This window comes from Amblyomma americanum, chromosome 5, assembly GCF_052857255.1.
Source record: "Amblyomma americanum isolate KBUSLIRL-KWMA chromosome 5, ASM5285725v1, whole genome shotgun sequence".
NCBI classification, from domain to species: domain Eukaryota; kingdom Metazoa; phylum Arthropoda; class Arachnida; order Ixodida; family Ixodidae; genus Amblyomma; species Amblyomma americanum.
In genome coordinates this window covers 203,922,651-203,938,266 of record NC_135501.1, presented here as the reverse complement: position 1 = coordinate 203,938,266, position 15,616 = coordinate 203,922,651, and the positions used below count along the sequence as shown (strand labels likewise).

The 15,616-nt window shown below is 48.9% G+C and overlaps 8 non-coding genes across 8 annotated transcripts; all 8 read left to right on the top strand.

Moving 5' to 3' along the window:
- The first annotated feature begins 1,560 nt into the window (after window positions 1-1,560).
- Window positions 1,561-1,633, top strand: TRNAR-ACG (transfer RNA arginine (anticodon ACG)). The gene has a single exon. It is a non-coding gene; the product is annotated as a tRNA-Arg (tRNA).
- An 80-nt stretch (window positions 1,634-1,713) lies between these two features.
- On the top strand, window positions 1,714-1,786 carry TRNAR-ACG (transfer RNA arginine (anticodon ACG)). The gene has a single exon. It is a non-coding gene; the product is annotated as a tRNA-Arg (tRNA).
- Window positions 1,787-1,866: 80 nt separating this feature from the next.
- TRNAR-ACG (transfer RNA arginine (anticodon ACG)) lies at window positions 1,867-1,939 on the top strand. Its single transcript has one exon. It is a non-coding gene; the product is annotated as a tRNA-Arg (tRNA).
- A 947-nt stretch (window positions 1,940-2,886) lies between these two features.
- TRNAR-ACG (transfer RNA arginine (anticodon ACG)) lies at window positions 2,887-2,959 on the top strand. The gene has a single exon. It is a non-coding gene; the product is annotated as a tRNA-Arg (tRNA).
- An 80-nt stretch (window positions 2,960-3,039) lies between these two features.
- On the top strand, window positions 3,040-3,112 carry TRNAR-ACG (transfer RNA arginine (anticodon ACG)). The gene has a single exon. It is a non-coding gene; the product is annotated as a tRNA-Arg (tRNA).
- An 80-nt stretch (window positions 3,113-3,192) lies between these two features.
- Window positions 3,193-3,265, top strand: TRNAR-ACG (transfer RNA arginine (anticodon ACG)). Its single transcript has one exon. It is a non-coding gene; the product is annotated as a tRNA-Arg (tRNA).
- Window positions 3,266-3,345: 80 nt separating this feature from the next.
- On the top strand, window positions 3,346-3,418 carry TRNAR-ACG (transfer RNA arginine (anticodon ACG)). The gene has a single exon. It is a non-coding gene; the product is annotated as a tRNA-Arg (tRNA).
- Window positions 3,419-3,498: 80 nt separating this feature from the next.
- Window positions 3,499-3,571, top strand: TRNAR-ACG (transfer RNA arginine (anticodon ACG)). The gene has a single exon. It is a non-coding gene; the product is annotated as a tRNA-Arg (tRNA).
- The last annotated feature ends 12,045 nt before the right edge of the window (window positions 3,572-15,616 follow it).

The window sequence follows — 15,616 nt, the reverse complement described above, 5'->3', positions numbered from 1 at the left end:
CGTAAAAACCTTGGCTTATGCTGATGACATCGCTGTATTTTGTGCAAATAGAGAAAGTATTTCTGAGGTAACGAACGTAGTGCACAAATCTTGTAGCTGCACTGGAGCCCAGATCAACTGGGAAAAAAGCAACGGGTTCTGGCACGGTGGCTGGGACGTCACGCCTGAACACTATTCTCGGATGCGCTGGTCCACCACTCCAGCGTTGTATTTAGGAGTACCCCTTGACAGTTACCGGGACCCAGATCCGTACTGGCTTGACCAAGCATCGAGGGCCAAGGAAAGAAGTGATGCATGGCAAGGGAGACAGTTACCGATGTTTTCGCGTGCCATTATCTGCAACCTGTTCCTTACAGCTAAAGTGTGGTATGTGATGAATGTGCTCAGTGCTTCCCGGGCAAGCATTCAAAAACTTCATCGTGTATTTGCGGTTTTTATTTGGGCTTCGACCTGGGAAAGTACGAGTCGAACAAACTTGTTTCTTTCTGTGAAGAAAGGTGGGCTTGGCCTGGCGCATTTATTTTTGAGACAAGTTGTCTCGCGTTTCATGTACCTACGGGATGAAAATGATGTCTTCCTCCGGACCGTAATGCAAGTACGGCTTTGTCGACTTCTTCCTGACCTTCTTGTAAGTTCGGTGCATGTAAATGGTGCGGTAAGAGGGTACCTTAAAGAAGTTGTGCTCGCGTACAGAATGCTGCATGTTCGGTTTTCCATGGAGTATTTGTGTAATGTCAAGAAAAAAAAAATTGTACGTGGACTTAGTGGACACAATGCTTCCTCTGCCGATATATCGTTTGCCACACATTTCAGGCCCAGGAGCTGATGTACTTAAGAGTTAAGAAGATGCCAATATTGCCAGCGATCAAATCCTTTTTCTTTAAACTCCACACTAATACCTTATCAGTGAAAACGTGGATGCACGATAAAGGTCTTTTCGTCCCTTGGTCAACAAACTGTTTCCTGCGCCACAAACCGGAAACCATTGAACATGTGTTTTTGGACTGTTGGGATCCCATTTTTTTTCTGGGATGTCCTTCAGAGAACTTTAAAGAAAGACCTACCATTAGATGCATATGGCATAAGATTTCTACCTTTTCGCAAAACAGATGATTTTCCATTTGATGCAGTAATGCTCCTGGGACTTCACAGCTTGTGGAAAACCAGAATAGAGTTTAACAATGCAGATGAACAAGTGAAACCTGTGCGGGAACATTTCATTCAAAATGTTGTGCGATTTAGGGAGGCGTATAAGGCCCTCCCTGAACAGCCAAAATGGATCGATGTGCTTGATGATTTGGCAAGACTGAAGAAATTTTAACATGCCGTGTCAGGCAAAGGTCTGCCGACACGTTTTATTCATTCATCTTGTGTGTTTTGAATGTCAAAGTCGGCAATAAAGAAAAAAAGCCTGTGGCGCTACGGATAACGCGTCTGACTACGGATCAGAAGATTCCAGGTTCGAATCCTGGCAGGCTCGCGCCTTGTTCTTTTTACTTTTGCCGAAGAGGCCATCGAAGGAACGCTTGAGTGTGTCACCAAAAGCACTACTGTCGTCCCGGGCCTGTGGCGCAACGGATAACGCGTCTGACTACGGATCAGAAGATTCCAGGTTCGAATCCTGGCAGGCTCGCGCCTTGATCTTTTTACTTTTGCCGAAGAGGCCATCGAAGGAACGCTTGAGTGTGTCACCAAAAGCACTACTGTCGTCCCGGGCCTGTGGCGCAACGGATAACGCGTCTGACTACGGATCAGAAGATTCCAGGTTCGAATCCTGGCAGGCTCGCACCTTGTTCTTTTTACTTTTGCCGAGGAGGCCATCGAAGGAACGCTTGAGCGTGTCACCAAAGGCACTACTGTCGTCCCGGGCCTGTGGAGCAACGGATAACGCGTCTGACTACGGATCAGAAGATTCCAGGTTCGAATCCTGGCAGGCTCGCGCCTTGTTCTTTTTACTTTTTTTTCTTTATTGCCTGGCTTTGACCCATAACAGTTACACAAAAACACTCATCAAAAAAAAAACACACACAAAACGCTATGTACATACGACACTGTCGTGGTCAGCCATCATGATTCTGGCTTCGTCATACTAAAATTCACGAAGCATACAGAGCGGCTCTAGCCTCGAGAGCCACTCGGGAGGCTCCTCAGCTGCTTTCTGGATGGCCAGAAAGCAGTCCATTCTTTCCCGAAAATAAATTCGGGCAGGTCGTGCGTCTTTGTCACAATAATAGCCTGCCATTCTGGAGCGCCATATACTGTGGAGGCCCAAGAGCATTATGAGATCAAATGGTACCCAATCCTCATTGTCTGTGCTTAAATAACGAATTCCCTGCGCGTCAAGTGGTAGCTCTTTCTTTATTGTCCTTTGTAACACATCCCAAAAATAAACCCCTTCCCAGCAATGCAAAAAAACATGGTCTATTGTTTCGGGCTGTTTACAAATTAAGCAGTTCGATCCCCACGGTAAAAAGAAATCCTTTCCTTCCAAAAACTGTTTAACTGGGAGTGTCCCGGTGTGTAATTTAAAAAAGAAGGTCTTTACTCCTGGTGGCACCTGCATTTTCTTTAGCCTTTTTAAAACATCAGCTCCAGGACCTCCACTGTACAAGGCCCTGTACATAGGCTCTGGGAAAACAATATCACAAAGATCATGGTACAACTTCTTTTAGTTTTACACAAATAATCGCTAGAAAAACGCGCTGAAAGAAACCTAACACTTGCTACAATCTCTTTGTAGTAACCAAACGGATAACGCGTCTGACTACGGATCAGAAGATTCCAGGGTCGAATCCTGGCAGGCTCGCGCCTTGTTCTTTTTATTTTTGCCGAGGAGGCCATCGAATGAACGCTTGAGTGTGTCACCAAAAGCGCTGCTGTCGTCCCGGGCCTGTGGCGCAACGGATAACGCGTCTGAGTACGGATCAGAAGATTCCAGGTTCGAATCCTGGCAGGCTCGCGCCTTGTTCTTTTTACTTTTGCCGAGGAGGCCATCGAAGGAACGCTTGAGTGTGTCACCAAAAGCACTACTGTCGTCCCGGGCCTGTGGCGCAACGGATAACGCGTCTGACTACGGATCAGAAGACTCCAGGTTCGAATCCTGGCAGGCTCGCGCCTTGTTCTTATTACTTTTGCCGAGGAGGCCATCGAAGGAACGCTTGAGTGTGTCACCAAAAGCACTACTGTCGTCCCGGGCCTGTGGCGCAACGGATAACGCGTCTGACTACGGATCAGAAGATTCCAGGTTCGAATCCTGGCAGGCTCGCTCCTTGTTCTTATTACTTTTGCCGAGGAGGCCATCGAAGGAACGCTTGAGTGTGTCACCAAAAGCACTACTGTCGTCCCGGGCCTGTGGCGCAACGGATAACGCGTCTGACTACGGATCAGAAGATTCCAGGTTCGAATCCTGGCAGGCTCGCGCCTTGTTCTTATTACTTTTGCCGAGGAGGCCATCGAAGGAACGCTTGAGTGTGTCACCAAAAGCACTACTGTCGTCCCGGGCCTGTGGCGCAACGGATAACGCGTCTGACTACGGATCAGAAGATTCCAGGTTCGAATCCTGGCAGGCTCGCTCCTTGTTTTTTTTTTTTACTTTTGCTGAGGAGGCCATCGAAGGAACGCTTTAGCGTGTCACAAAAAGCGCTTCTCTTGTCCCGGGGCTGTGGCGCGACGGAAAACATTGTTTCGTTTTGTGTTGATTTATGGCTTGTCAAAACAGTCAATAAAAAAGCAAGGTTGGGGGGAAGGGACTATTTAGCAACGGACAACATTCCGGATCAGAACGGATTACGGATCAGAATATTCCAGGCCTTAAATCCTGGCCGGCGTTGTCGGCTGCTGCCAAATCAATTCGAGCGGAACAAGCGCTAGTGGCGCTTGGTGACCGAGGAAAAAAAGTTGGGCTGAGGCTTAGCTAAAGTGTTAAGCCTGGATATCTCGGAAGCGAAAAGCTTCGTGGCGATACTCGTGGTTTAGCTTAAGGTTTCATACATACTGCTTTTGAGCCAACTCCCACGCTACCACTTCTGAGTCTTCTTCTCCTCCTTCCATGGCGAAAGGTCAGTCGACGGAGGCAGCGCGCGGCGGCGGCTGCGGCAGCAGCGGCCACCTGCGCTCCGCGTGACGTCAGTCGGTTTCGAGCATGCGCAGCCGTGGCAAATCTGTAGTGTGGCTCACGCGAAGCCCGGTGTTGACAAGCCTAGTGAAGCTTTTTGCTTCAATATTGTAGATGGTATAACGATAACGACTACACCATATCACTCCCGATGAGCCGCACGTCGGATGGGCCGAAACTGACCACCGGACGGGTCGTTCTAAACACGACTTTTCTTCGCGACGACATACGAATCAGGCTCTTTCGGGTCGATTATTTCCGCCATGCTCGCGTCCAGACTGGTACGATCCACGACATGGTAGCTTGGGGGCGTGTCGGATTAGCCACACCTGAAGCAAAGAAGCGGCTGCCGCTCACAAAGCTTGAAGTGAACTGGAGCCAGTGCATCATGTACTCCCAAGACGAACAGGTGAGCCTACGGCTGCGCTGGGTTAATTTTGGGCTTCTTTGCTGAGAAAGACTCCAGGACGGCTTTCGCGACCAGCGCGAAGGTTGTAGGCGCCATCCGCGAGCTTGGGGTGTTCATCGCGTCCATTCAAAAAAAGCCAACGATGAGGACCGGGCGTCTGGGGCTAAAGACAGACCTGCAGGCTCACAAACGGCCTCACCAGCTGACTCTCGAGGGAGTTAATTGCCTCTACGGTGGCCCCGATACAGGGCCAGTGCGGAGGAACGGAACAGAGGGTCATCTGGATTTAGGCACAGACACCGTCCTGGCTTCGGTGAAGACTGTTGCAGTGCATTCCCGTTTCTCTTCCTCTAACCTCGCGATTCTTTCAACTCCCTTTTATACGCGCTATGCAGCGATAGAGTGCCCTCTTGGGGCCAGTAGACAGGCCCGGGCTCTTTTCTTTTCCTTTGTACGGCCATGACACGCACACCTTTTGCAACCCAGGTTGCTCTTTTCAAGCTACCAATCATCAATTCAACTGCCACCTGCCAGGTGGGCAGTTTGCTCACTACCGGTGGGCAGGAGTGATAACGCCGCAAGGTCACGTGACTTAGGTGGCCAACCTACCTCCTAGATTGCTATCTGGGATCACCAGCTGCCAGCGCTATGCCCGTGATTTTTCGCTCACAAAGGCGACGCCGACAACGCCGTCGCTGCATTTTCTAGAGAACGGGGCCTTCAGCACTATTGCGTTAAAGATATTTAATACAGGGGCGGCCACAGCACGGACTCCCGGCGGGCTGAGAATAGGGGTGGGCGTTTTCAACAGCGCAGAAGATGGAATTTTCGTTCTACAAGTTCCTGGTGATAGAGCTTTTATTATTACTCGTTATCTTTTCTCCGGCTGTCTTTCTTTCCTTCTTTCCTTCCTTCCTTCTTTCTTTCTTTCTTTCTTTGACAGCTGTCACAGAACACTTCCCTTCGATACGTGTGCCTTTTTCCAGATTGACCACATTCTGCCCTTTCACTCCCTCCTTTATCCCTTCCCTTACGGCGCGGTTCAGGTGTCCAACGATATATGAGACAGATACTGCGCCATTTCCTTTGCCCCAAAACCATTATTATTATTATTATTATTTTGCCCCACCGTAAAAAATGAATCGTAAGAAATTATGCATTTTTGGGGTCATAAAAAACTGCACGTTCACTTAAGAGTCAGAGCAAAACTGCCCGCGTTGAAACAGCAGGCCGCCATGGCGCCTAACTGCGCAGTTTTTGACACCGCGACTGGCAGGACCTGTGTGCTTTGTCTAAATTGCTTGCAATGCAGCCTATATATTGTTAAAAAAAAACATTTTTTTTTGCTTTCGCACCGTCAGAAATCAAAAATATCGTCCCCGTTGAAGAGTCAATGCGAAATCGCTTCGTCACAGCTGCCGGCGGGCCCTAGAGCTAACTGTGCAGTTCGTGGCACCGGCCGGGTGTGCTCAGCTAAACTGATTGAAATGCTTAACAGCTTGGCTCTAGTGCGGTCACAAACCGGCTCTGTATCATAATACGTGAGGGTGCCAAAATATAGCGGGAGCTCCCAAAATACAGAATGCGACAATTAAGGGAGCAGTGAGAGGGAGCGCTGGCCAGCGAGAACCTGAAATAGCAGCGACAGCTGATTGACCGGGCCAAGACCGCCGCAGCAGCCTCCGGGGCCCTGCACTAAGGGCGCCACTCAAGCTCGACCGAAATTGCAGAGCAAAATAAAGGTTTCTTTCTCTCTCTTATCTGAAATAAGCATGGCGATAAACACAAATGGAGAGAAATTAGAGCGAGGCATTTAAAAGTTAAATAGAAAAAAAATGACTGTGGTTTAGCTCTGGTTAAACCTGGAGTGACGCGATAGGTATACAGTTGGCCGCGTGGAATTCGCTCTGTCGAATTGCAATGTCAGTCTTTCGTTTCGCTGGGTGTTCGTTCTTCCTCTTCGTCACTGGACGTGATTCACTCTCTCCCTCTCTCCACTCCCCTTCCCCCACTCGGTTTCGCCGGCAGCTGCTCCGCGCCTCGTGACCAACCACGTGACAGCGTGGCGGCGCCGCCCCGCTGAAGGCTCGAAATGCTAGCGTAATGTAGCTATCGCTACAAAATTCTATTGTGCCATATGATCTGTTTATGTTGCTGGCACTATTTAGTCTCTGGAAAAATCGCATGATAGACCGCCACGCCGAATCACCACGGTCGTCGAAATCTTTGTTCCGTGAGCAGTGCGCTTTGGTAGAGCCGCCTGGCTGGCTTCCCTATCTGGATGCATGTGTGTGTTTCCCAGAGTTTTGATGTTTTCGAAGGTGGGGTCGTGCAAGGGTATGATTGCCTGGTGTTTTGTGGCGTAAGCGTGCTCAGACTTTTCTTTTCGGCACTTTTTCCAAGCAATGAAGAAAGAAATGGCTGTGGTTTAGCTCTGGTTAAACCCGGAGTGACGCGGTAGCTACAGCTGGACGAGTGGAACTCGCTCAGTCGAATTGCAAAGTCACTCTTTGGCCGCTCAGTTTCGCTGGGCGTTCCTTCTTCATCTTCGTCCCTGGACGTCATTCACCCTCTCCACTCTCCCCTACCCCCACTCGGTTTCGCCGGCAGCTGCTCCACACCACGTGACCACCCTGCCGCCACGCTGAAGGCTTGAAATGCTAGCGTAGTGTAGCTGTCGCTGCAAAAATTCCGGGACGCTTAAGCCCCGCCTTATGGCTATGACGCGATAGTGTTAACTGGTCCCTTCAGGGGCTTGGGCTCCTCCCCTGTATGCGTACGGACGCTGGCGGACAAGACACGCAAGTCCTCCCTTTAACCAAGCCGAACGAATGTGCCTCGACGTCCAGAGGGCAGCGCATCTGACTCGCGCCCCTAGAGTCGCAGGTTCGATTCCCATCTAATTATTCCAGTTGGTAGCGATAGCTACATTACGGTAGCATTTCGAGCCTTCAGCGTGGCGGCGTCGCCACGCTGTCACGTGGTTGGTCACGTGGTTGGTCACATGACCAAATTACACTCGGCCAGCTATAGCTATCGCGTCACTCCAGGTTTAACCAGAGCTAAACCACCACCAATTTTTCCTTTCAAGCGCAGTTCATTTGCTTTAGGTCGTCTCATGCCACGGAGGAAGACTATATAGGAGTGGAAACTCCGCAGTCTGCGGCGACCAGAAAAGGTAACAAGCCCGCGGCGCCACTATCATGCTAGCGGCGCCTGGCGGCCTGGAAAGAAACTACTGCCGTTTCGGTTGCCAAGGCAACCGGTCGAGCGTGTTGCTCCCGTTCGGCCGCGCGCGCCTATGCTCACCTTCTCCCTGAAACGCTTGTAACCGCTTTTTCAATTTCGAACAAAACACCTGCGTCCCATCTTAGTCTAGCAAACTCCGAAGGAGGCCGCACTGCTCGTAGCAGCGCTGTTAGTATTACGGCCCTCCAACAGACACCGACAAGAACTGTTGCTGTTTGACTTAAGGGCGCAGAAATACAACCTCCCGGCGTGCCCGCTGAAGCAAACACCCGTGTCGTGTGCTTGTCGTCTACTTTGAGCGCGCGCTGCCGGAGAGCGCGCCGGAGCCGCCTGCCCGGGCGCTGCATTTTATTTTCTCTGCGGGCTTCTACGAGGCGCCGCATGGCGCCGCCACTGCATACGGCCCCGTGACTTTATGTGGTCGCGTGCGCGCGCTCGCGCTGGCGGGAGTTTCACCTCCTATATGGTCTTGCTCCGTGGTTCATGCCAAACGTACCGGAGCTTGCGCTCGGCCCCCTTCGGTCTTCTCGATAAAATTTGTGGCTCTTTAGTGGACCGGCTAAAGTAATTACCCTTAATAACTCTGGCGAAAAAATTTCTTATTATGTGACAGCCCTTCGAATTTCTTGGAGGAGTGCGAAAGTTGGTGTCAGAAAAAAGTTGACAAAAACCCAATATTTTACTTTTGCGCTTGAAAAGTTTTAAGATATAGTGAATATGCATTGCGGTTTTTATTCGCGCAGCAAAAAAAAAAAAAATTTGGAGCGCAATTTTTTTTGTGTTGCGTTAATTCATTATTTTTCCCCCAAAACACCGGTTTTGCAATTTATTTTATACTCTTTCGCGACATTGGCGAGCAGCATCACATGTTTCGCCGCTTCTCTATGACATGTGCTATATATCATTAAAGGGTTTAGATTATGATAAACACAGTGTACTTCAGAAAAAAATGCCGAATTTAAAAAAAAAGTATGCTGTGCAGCGTTTTCGGGGATAATTTTCGTACAAAGGCGTTCCTAGTAAAAATAAAAATTGTAGCTCAATTGATAGCTAGGCGCTCGGCTACTGATCCGGAGTTCCCGGGTTCGAACCCGACCGCGGCGGCTGCGTTTTTATGGAGGCAAAACGCTAAGGCGCCCGTGTGCTGTGCGATGTCAGTGCACGTTAAAGATCCCCAGGTGGTCAAAATTATTCCGGAGCCCTCCACTACTTCACCTGTTTCTTCCTTTCTTCTTTCACTCCCTCCTTTATCCCTTCCCTTACGGCTCGGCTCAGATGTCAGCCGAGATGAGAGACAGATACTGCGCCATTTCCTTTCCCCAAAACCAATTATATATGTAGAAGGAACAAGGAACTGGAGACCAAAAGAGAGGTGATTCGGAAGGATAAAAAAGTGGAATTGTATTTGCATCTATACTTGCACTACGGAACGGGAATATACAGAATTGGTGTGAGGTTTCAAAGTGGAAGTCATCGGTCAAAAGCTTCGACGGCGTTATACAGGTTTTTCTGGCTTCGTGCTTTTTTAATCAAATCAGCAGGTGTCTTTGTTAAGAACCACTTGAATCACATTCTCTCGCTTGTGACGACTACTCCAGTTTCTGTTAAGTCAGCTTGTAATGTACAGAAGGATCCCCTTTATTCGACTGCAAGGCAAGAGCCATGACGTCAGCGCCGGCAACGAGCATGAACACGAAGCAGTCTTCCTTGGAGTAATCCGCGCTGCGACGAATTCATTGCGTGCTCGTTGGACTGAACTTATTTGTTTGCGGAATCAAACAAAGCTACCGCGGGTCAACGTGAGTTAGGTGCTTTGCGCACGCCCGGGTGTCCGAGCCGGCCGGCAGGCAGCTACGGGTGCTACGCCAGCGGGGCAAGGGGGAGGGAGAGTGGCGTGCTGTGACAGCAGCACTCCTTCCGGGAAGACCAGAGGCGTGCGTCTTCCTGTAGGCTTGGACTGCACGGAGATTACGGCGCAGCACCGGAAGCTAAGAGGGAACTGTGGCATCCGGTTGTCCAAACAGGAGAAACCGAACGCCAAGCGTCATTGCATGAACACTGCGGTGATGCGCTGAAACTCCACTTCGGGAGCGGCACTCGTCGGAGTAAGACGTGGCAAGTGCAAAAAGTCTCGACCTCAAAATTTCGACCTCACTGATTGACGACCTCACTCAACTTCGAACTCACGCGTGAGGTTGAGGTCTGATTTGCTGACATCACTCACAAAATTTCGAGATGTCGCCGACCTCACCTCAACCTCACCTCACTACGCGAGGTGGCTTCAGTAGGCTGTGCGCTGTAACGTAATGCATCATTGCAACTACTTCTAGACTTCGGCAGTGCTTATGGAGACAACACAAGAACCTATACAAGCAAGTCAATCTGCGGCCAATGAAAGTCGTCGGGGAGGTGAGCCGCCATATTTCAGTTATCCACCGTTAAACGGGAATTGCATGAGGCTATGCTCCTCGCGACGCGACGTATGATGGTGCGCGCGCTCCACGAAGCGAAGAGCCTTGCCTATAATAATAATAATAATAATAATAATAATAATAATAATAATAATAATAATAATAATAATAATAATAATAATAATAATAATAATAATAATAATAATAATAATAATAATAATAATAATAATTGGTTTTGGGGGAAAGGAAATGGCGCAGTATCTGTCTCATATATCGCTGGACACCCGAACCGTGCCGTAAGGGAAGGGATCGGACAGCGCGTTTTCATCGTAAAGCATCCGTTCCTACGGCTTCAGCATTCAGTCTCTTCGTGTTATCAAGAATGTATGACCTCACTAGTACCCATAAGCATTGATAAAATAAGTGATGAAAATCCCTCTTTGATAATACGCAATCGCAGTGGCCCTAACTGCATTTTAAGGTGCTGATACTAAGTGATCTAGGTATAGGCCACAGCGTCTTATCTCTTTCTACTAGCCGCCGCGTTGGCTGAGTGGCTATGGCGCTCAGCCGCTGACCCTACAGATGCGGGTTCGACCCTGGCCGCGGCGGCCACGGCCGTGCTCTGCAGGGGAGTGGCGGTACGGGGCAACGATGGCTCGAGGCGCAGCGCTGAACTTCGAATTTATTTTCTTGCTTAGAACGAAAAAACGCTCGGATAACAAACGCTGAGCAAATTTTCAATGCAAGTAGCTATCACTTGAGCTACGATTTATATTTTACTAGGAACGCCTCCGTAGAAAATTGTGCCTGAAAACGCGCACAGCACAATTTTTTTTAAGTTCGGCATTTTTTTATGAAGTACACTGTGTTGTATCATACTTTAAACCATATAATGAGATAGTACATATTATAGAGAAGCGGCGAAGCATCTGGTGCTGCTCGCCAATGTCTCAAAGAGTATAAAATAAATGGTAAAAATGGTGTTTTCGGGGGATAAAGCAACACAAAAGCTTTGCACTACAAATTTTTGGGCTGGGGCGCGCTTAAAACCCACAATGCATATTCATTGCCTCTAAAAAAATCTTCAAGCGCAACAGTAAATTTTTTGTTTTGCAATTTTTTTTGTGAGACCAGCTTTTGCACTCCTATGAAAAATTCGAAGGGCCTTCACGTGGGAAGGAAATTTTTTTCGGCAAAATTGTTAAGTGTAATTACCTTAGCTGCTTCAGTAAAGAGCCACAAATCTTATCGAAAATATCGGAGAATGTCGAGAGCAAAGTCTGGTACGTTTGGCATATGGAATGACCTCTTTACATTCTTACATGTCATAAGGACGCTTGGGTCATTTTGCGACCTTATAATCCCAATTTAGTTATAGTTTCGATCACTTTTTAATTCCGCAGCTTCTCGTGTGACGCCACAGCCCTCTCGCCCAATCCGGACTTTCTCGACACACCAGCTACGGCACTTAAAGCCATGGGGTTAAAAAAATTCAGGGAGTCACTTGAGTCACCTTACGTGCATCAAGACAAAAGCCTTTGTGTCGTCCTATTGAGCTCTCTTGCTCAACACGATCGCCTCACGCTTCTCGAATTAATTTCGGTTTCAAGTTACGACATACTATACCTTCGTTATACCCGGTGAGTTGGTTATATCCGGTTTCGAGCTACGGCATACTACACCTTTGTTATATCAGATGTGTTCGCTATATTCGGTTTCAAGTTACGACTTACTACACCATGTAATTATCATCAATAATTGATATCATAATGAGTACCTGACATTAATTAATGATCAACTTGTCATGCCAGTTATTGATGACTATCGATGACCTTGGATGAAATATTTTTTGATTGACAGGTGGAACGCAAATTTCTGTGCACGTTTCCTGCGGACAGGTCTTGCGCACAGTGACGAGTCAAGGAAGGGTTTCGCCTTAAGAAATGGGCAGCGTGAACTACGCCGCCTTCGGTTGTCGAAGCGAAGCGCCAGAGCTTCGCGCTTCACAGTTTATCTAGCGCTGCCTTTTATTTTCTGTCTCCCTTCTTTCTTTACTTCTCTCTCCTGTTCCTGGCTTCGTTCGCTCCTTCGATTGTAAATAAACAGACGACCCCCTGACCGAGCTGCCCGCCGACCCGTTCCCGCCTGAGCATTCTATCTTTCAAAGCGTTTGTTGGTAGACCGGTCTTAGCATGAACCACGCTTCGGCGCTCTCGTTGCACCTCTTACGTCATCGCGGCGGACTTGAGGGGGCGGGTCCCTTAGGCATGACCGTGGACCGAAGCGCGTTTGCCAGGCCTCGGAAGAAAGCAAGCCGCGTTCAGTCGATTCCGGGACACGGCGTCGAAAGGGAAACCCGTTGAGAGACCCGTTCGAGGAGAGCGCGCCGCGTCGAAGCTGTACATACGGAACGGCACGTGACCCCAATTTTATTTTAAGGGCGCCGGCGCTCGTTTGAGACAACGCAATGACGCACACTTTACGGGTGGCCGCAAATACACTTTAGCACTCGCTGCGGCTGAGTGGAGCAGGCTTTGTAATGGAGGAGGGATGCCCAGGTTCGCCACTCACTGGCAGACCATGCGTATCTGTCAGGCCGTGCAGAGCTGGCAGGTGTGTTGTACGTGTTCCCGTGTGGCAGTACGCGGAGCAGTGCGTTTTCTGCAGCCAGGTCAAGCGCCTGCGCAGTGTATGCTCCGGAAACTCGCAAAAGAGGGTGTGGGGGTTCAGGAGGAGGCGGAGGAGAAGGAACTGTCGTATTCATGTGTTGTAAGCGCGAGCCGGGGTTCAAGCGAGTGCGTTCACCCGTCCGATGGTACGTCTGTTCGCAGTCACGTCTCCCCGGAACAACTCAGGTCAAGTTTTTCTTTTTCTCAAACTACGTGGCATTGCGTATGTTTGCGGCTGCCTTGATCGGTTGCATCCGTGCAGGATACGTTCACTTGCAAAGCCGAACGAGAAAGAGGAGAACCAGCAACAGTGAGTTGAAAGAGGTGCTCTCTGCCCAAAACGAATGCTGCCGGTGGTGCTGTCTTCAGGCTAAGTTGATGTAGCCGTTGCAGCTGCAGGGACGAACTAGACTGAACGACACGCCTGAAGCGCTGTTTTGATCGAAGAACAACATTCGTAACGTGAAAAAGAATTTAGGCATAGGGAATTGTGAGTCCAAATTTAAGGTGTTGCCAAACTGGGACGCTAAAGCGCGGCTAACCTCAGTAGCTTAGGGTGTCAAGGGTCTCTGCAAGACGGCTTTACCAAACTGCACTAAGGCTTTGCGCAGATGATTTTGTGCCTCATGAATAATGAGGGATAAATGTGTGAGGAGAGGGTGTTTAAAACTGTTGGATCTGACAATTTTTGAAATGTGTCAGACGACGCACGGTGAAATCGTCGCGGATTCCAGCACGCGCAGCCCACAAAAATGAAGCAAGCGGACCGGGCACATACGGGCACTGACGTGCTAGCAGCGTGGGCTTATTTTGAGAAAGCTGCTTGACGCATGATTGAGGAAAGTCGACTTTGTTGTATAGCTGGTCGGCGTTGCTCAGATATGCGCGCTGTATATCCGAAACTAATCGGGTTTTGAAGAAACGCTGCGAGGATCGGCGAGATTTTCGAGAATTAGTGACACGTTGGCAGCTTTACAGGGCAGCCACCTCTCTTGTGGGAGGCAGTATGGGTTCGAATTCCGTCGCGCCATTTTTGCTTATCTTGACAAGCCTGATAAAGCTCTGATGTGAGTAAACGTAGCCTGTTTGTCATTTAAATGCTGTAATTGATCGATGCAGACGAACTTCAGTTCGTGGATCCTCTAAGTGCCTTTAAAGGGAAACTGCAGGGGTTTTATGCAGTCGAATACAAGTCAAGAAAAAAGCGGTTTTTTTTTTCGTCAAAGGGCCCCATTCCAGCCAATAGCGTCGGCCGATTCTCATGAACCTGCTAGCGGTTATAGCGTGCGTAACAATGGAGGGAGTTGTATGACAGTACAGAGAAGGGACTATCTCTTTTCATTTGCCACTCCATGCATTATCACGCTAGCAGGTTCATTAGAATCGGCTGACGCCACTGTCTGGAAGGGGCTCCTTTGACGGGGAAAAGCCACTTTTTTCTCGACTTTATCCGACTATAGACTTCAACGAGCTTAATGAGGTCGAATATGTGAGACTTTCAGGTAAAGCAGGGGAAATCTTTTTGGGCTCGCATTTGAAATGGTGACAATCACCGATTAAAAGCTTCTCTCCAGCGCAGAGCGCCAAGTCGGGAGCGCATGATGACGTCATCTACGGTACCGGCACATTTCCAACGCATAAATTCTCGCTTTGAAGCAAGAAAATCAACGCCATCAAAAGCGAAACTCGCCGACCGTTGTTTGGCAGCATCCAGTGGCGCAAGATGGGGTGTGGTTAACAGCAGCGGAAATTTTAAACCTTTTACGTCCGTGACGTCATCAAGCTTCCCCGCACTCCACGGTGCTGTGCGTAGAAGCCTGAAATTTAATACTTGATGAACAGAAAGGGTATAAACTGCGCGAACAAGACGGGATGAGAGGCACACAAATCGACAGACAAAGCGCAGACTTCCAACTGATTTTATTTGTGAAAAACACATCGTTAATAAGGCCAGAGAACATAAGAAAAAAAATAAGAAAAACACTATCACCATAGGGTTCAACGATAGAAACATCAGCAGAAATTTACAGGTTAATCAGATCCGATGTGAACACGAACGTGCCCTTCTAAAAACTCTAGCTCTGGTGTCGACAGCGAGGGCGAGCTAACGCAGTCGTCACCCCTTTTGGCTATCAGGAAAGCTTCGATAACCTCCCTTTCAGTTTTCCTGCGTGCATAGGAGAGGAAAGCAGTTTTGTCTAGGTAAGGAACGCAGTTGCGGCTGTCACAGTTTTTGCACTGTAATGGCAGATTGCTGCCTGTGCCGGTGTGCATCGATCGTCTATGTTCCAGGGCTCGCTCATTGAAGCACCGGCTAGTTTGGCCGATGTAAACCCGCCCGCAAGATAGAGGTGTCTGGCAGATAACCTCAGAGGCACACCTGGTGAACTTGGTCTGATGATTCTTCTTGCATGACCTGCGTTCCGATCTTGTTTCTTTTTTCTCTTCCGAGAGCATGGGACAAACTTTTTTCAACTTACAAGGCGCTGAAAACACTACATTTATTCCATATTTGCCTGCCACCTTCTTGATGATGTGGGAAAGGCAGTGAAAATATGGCATGACGAAGGGAGGGGTCCTGTCTGATAGTTTATACCCTTTCTGTTCATCATGAACCAACTAGCCCGCCAGAACGTCCTTCTTCATAATACTTGATCACGTCAGCATTTAAAATGCTAGCGTACGCCACCTCTTTCTTCATTCGGTTTCTCCTTTGTGCCTTCCCTTACGGCGCGGTTTGGGTGTCCACCGATATATGTGA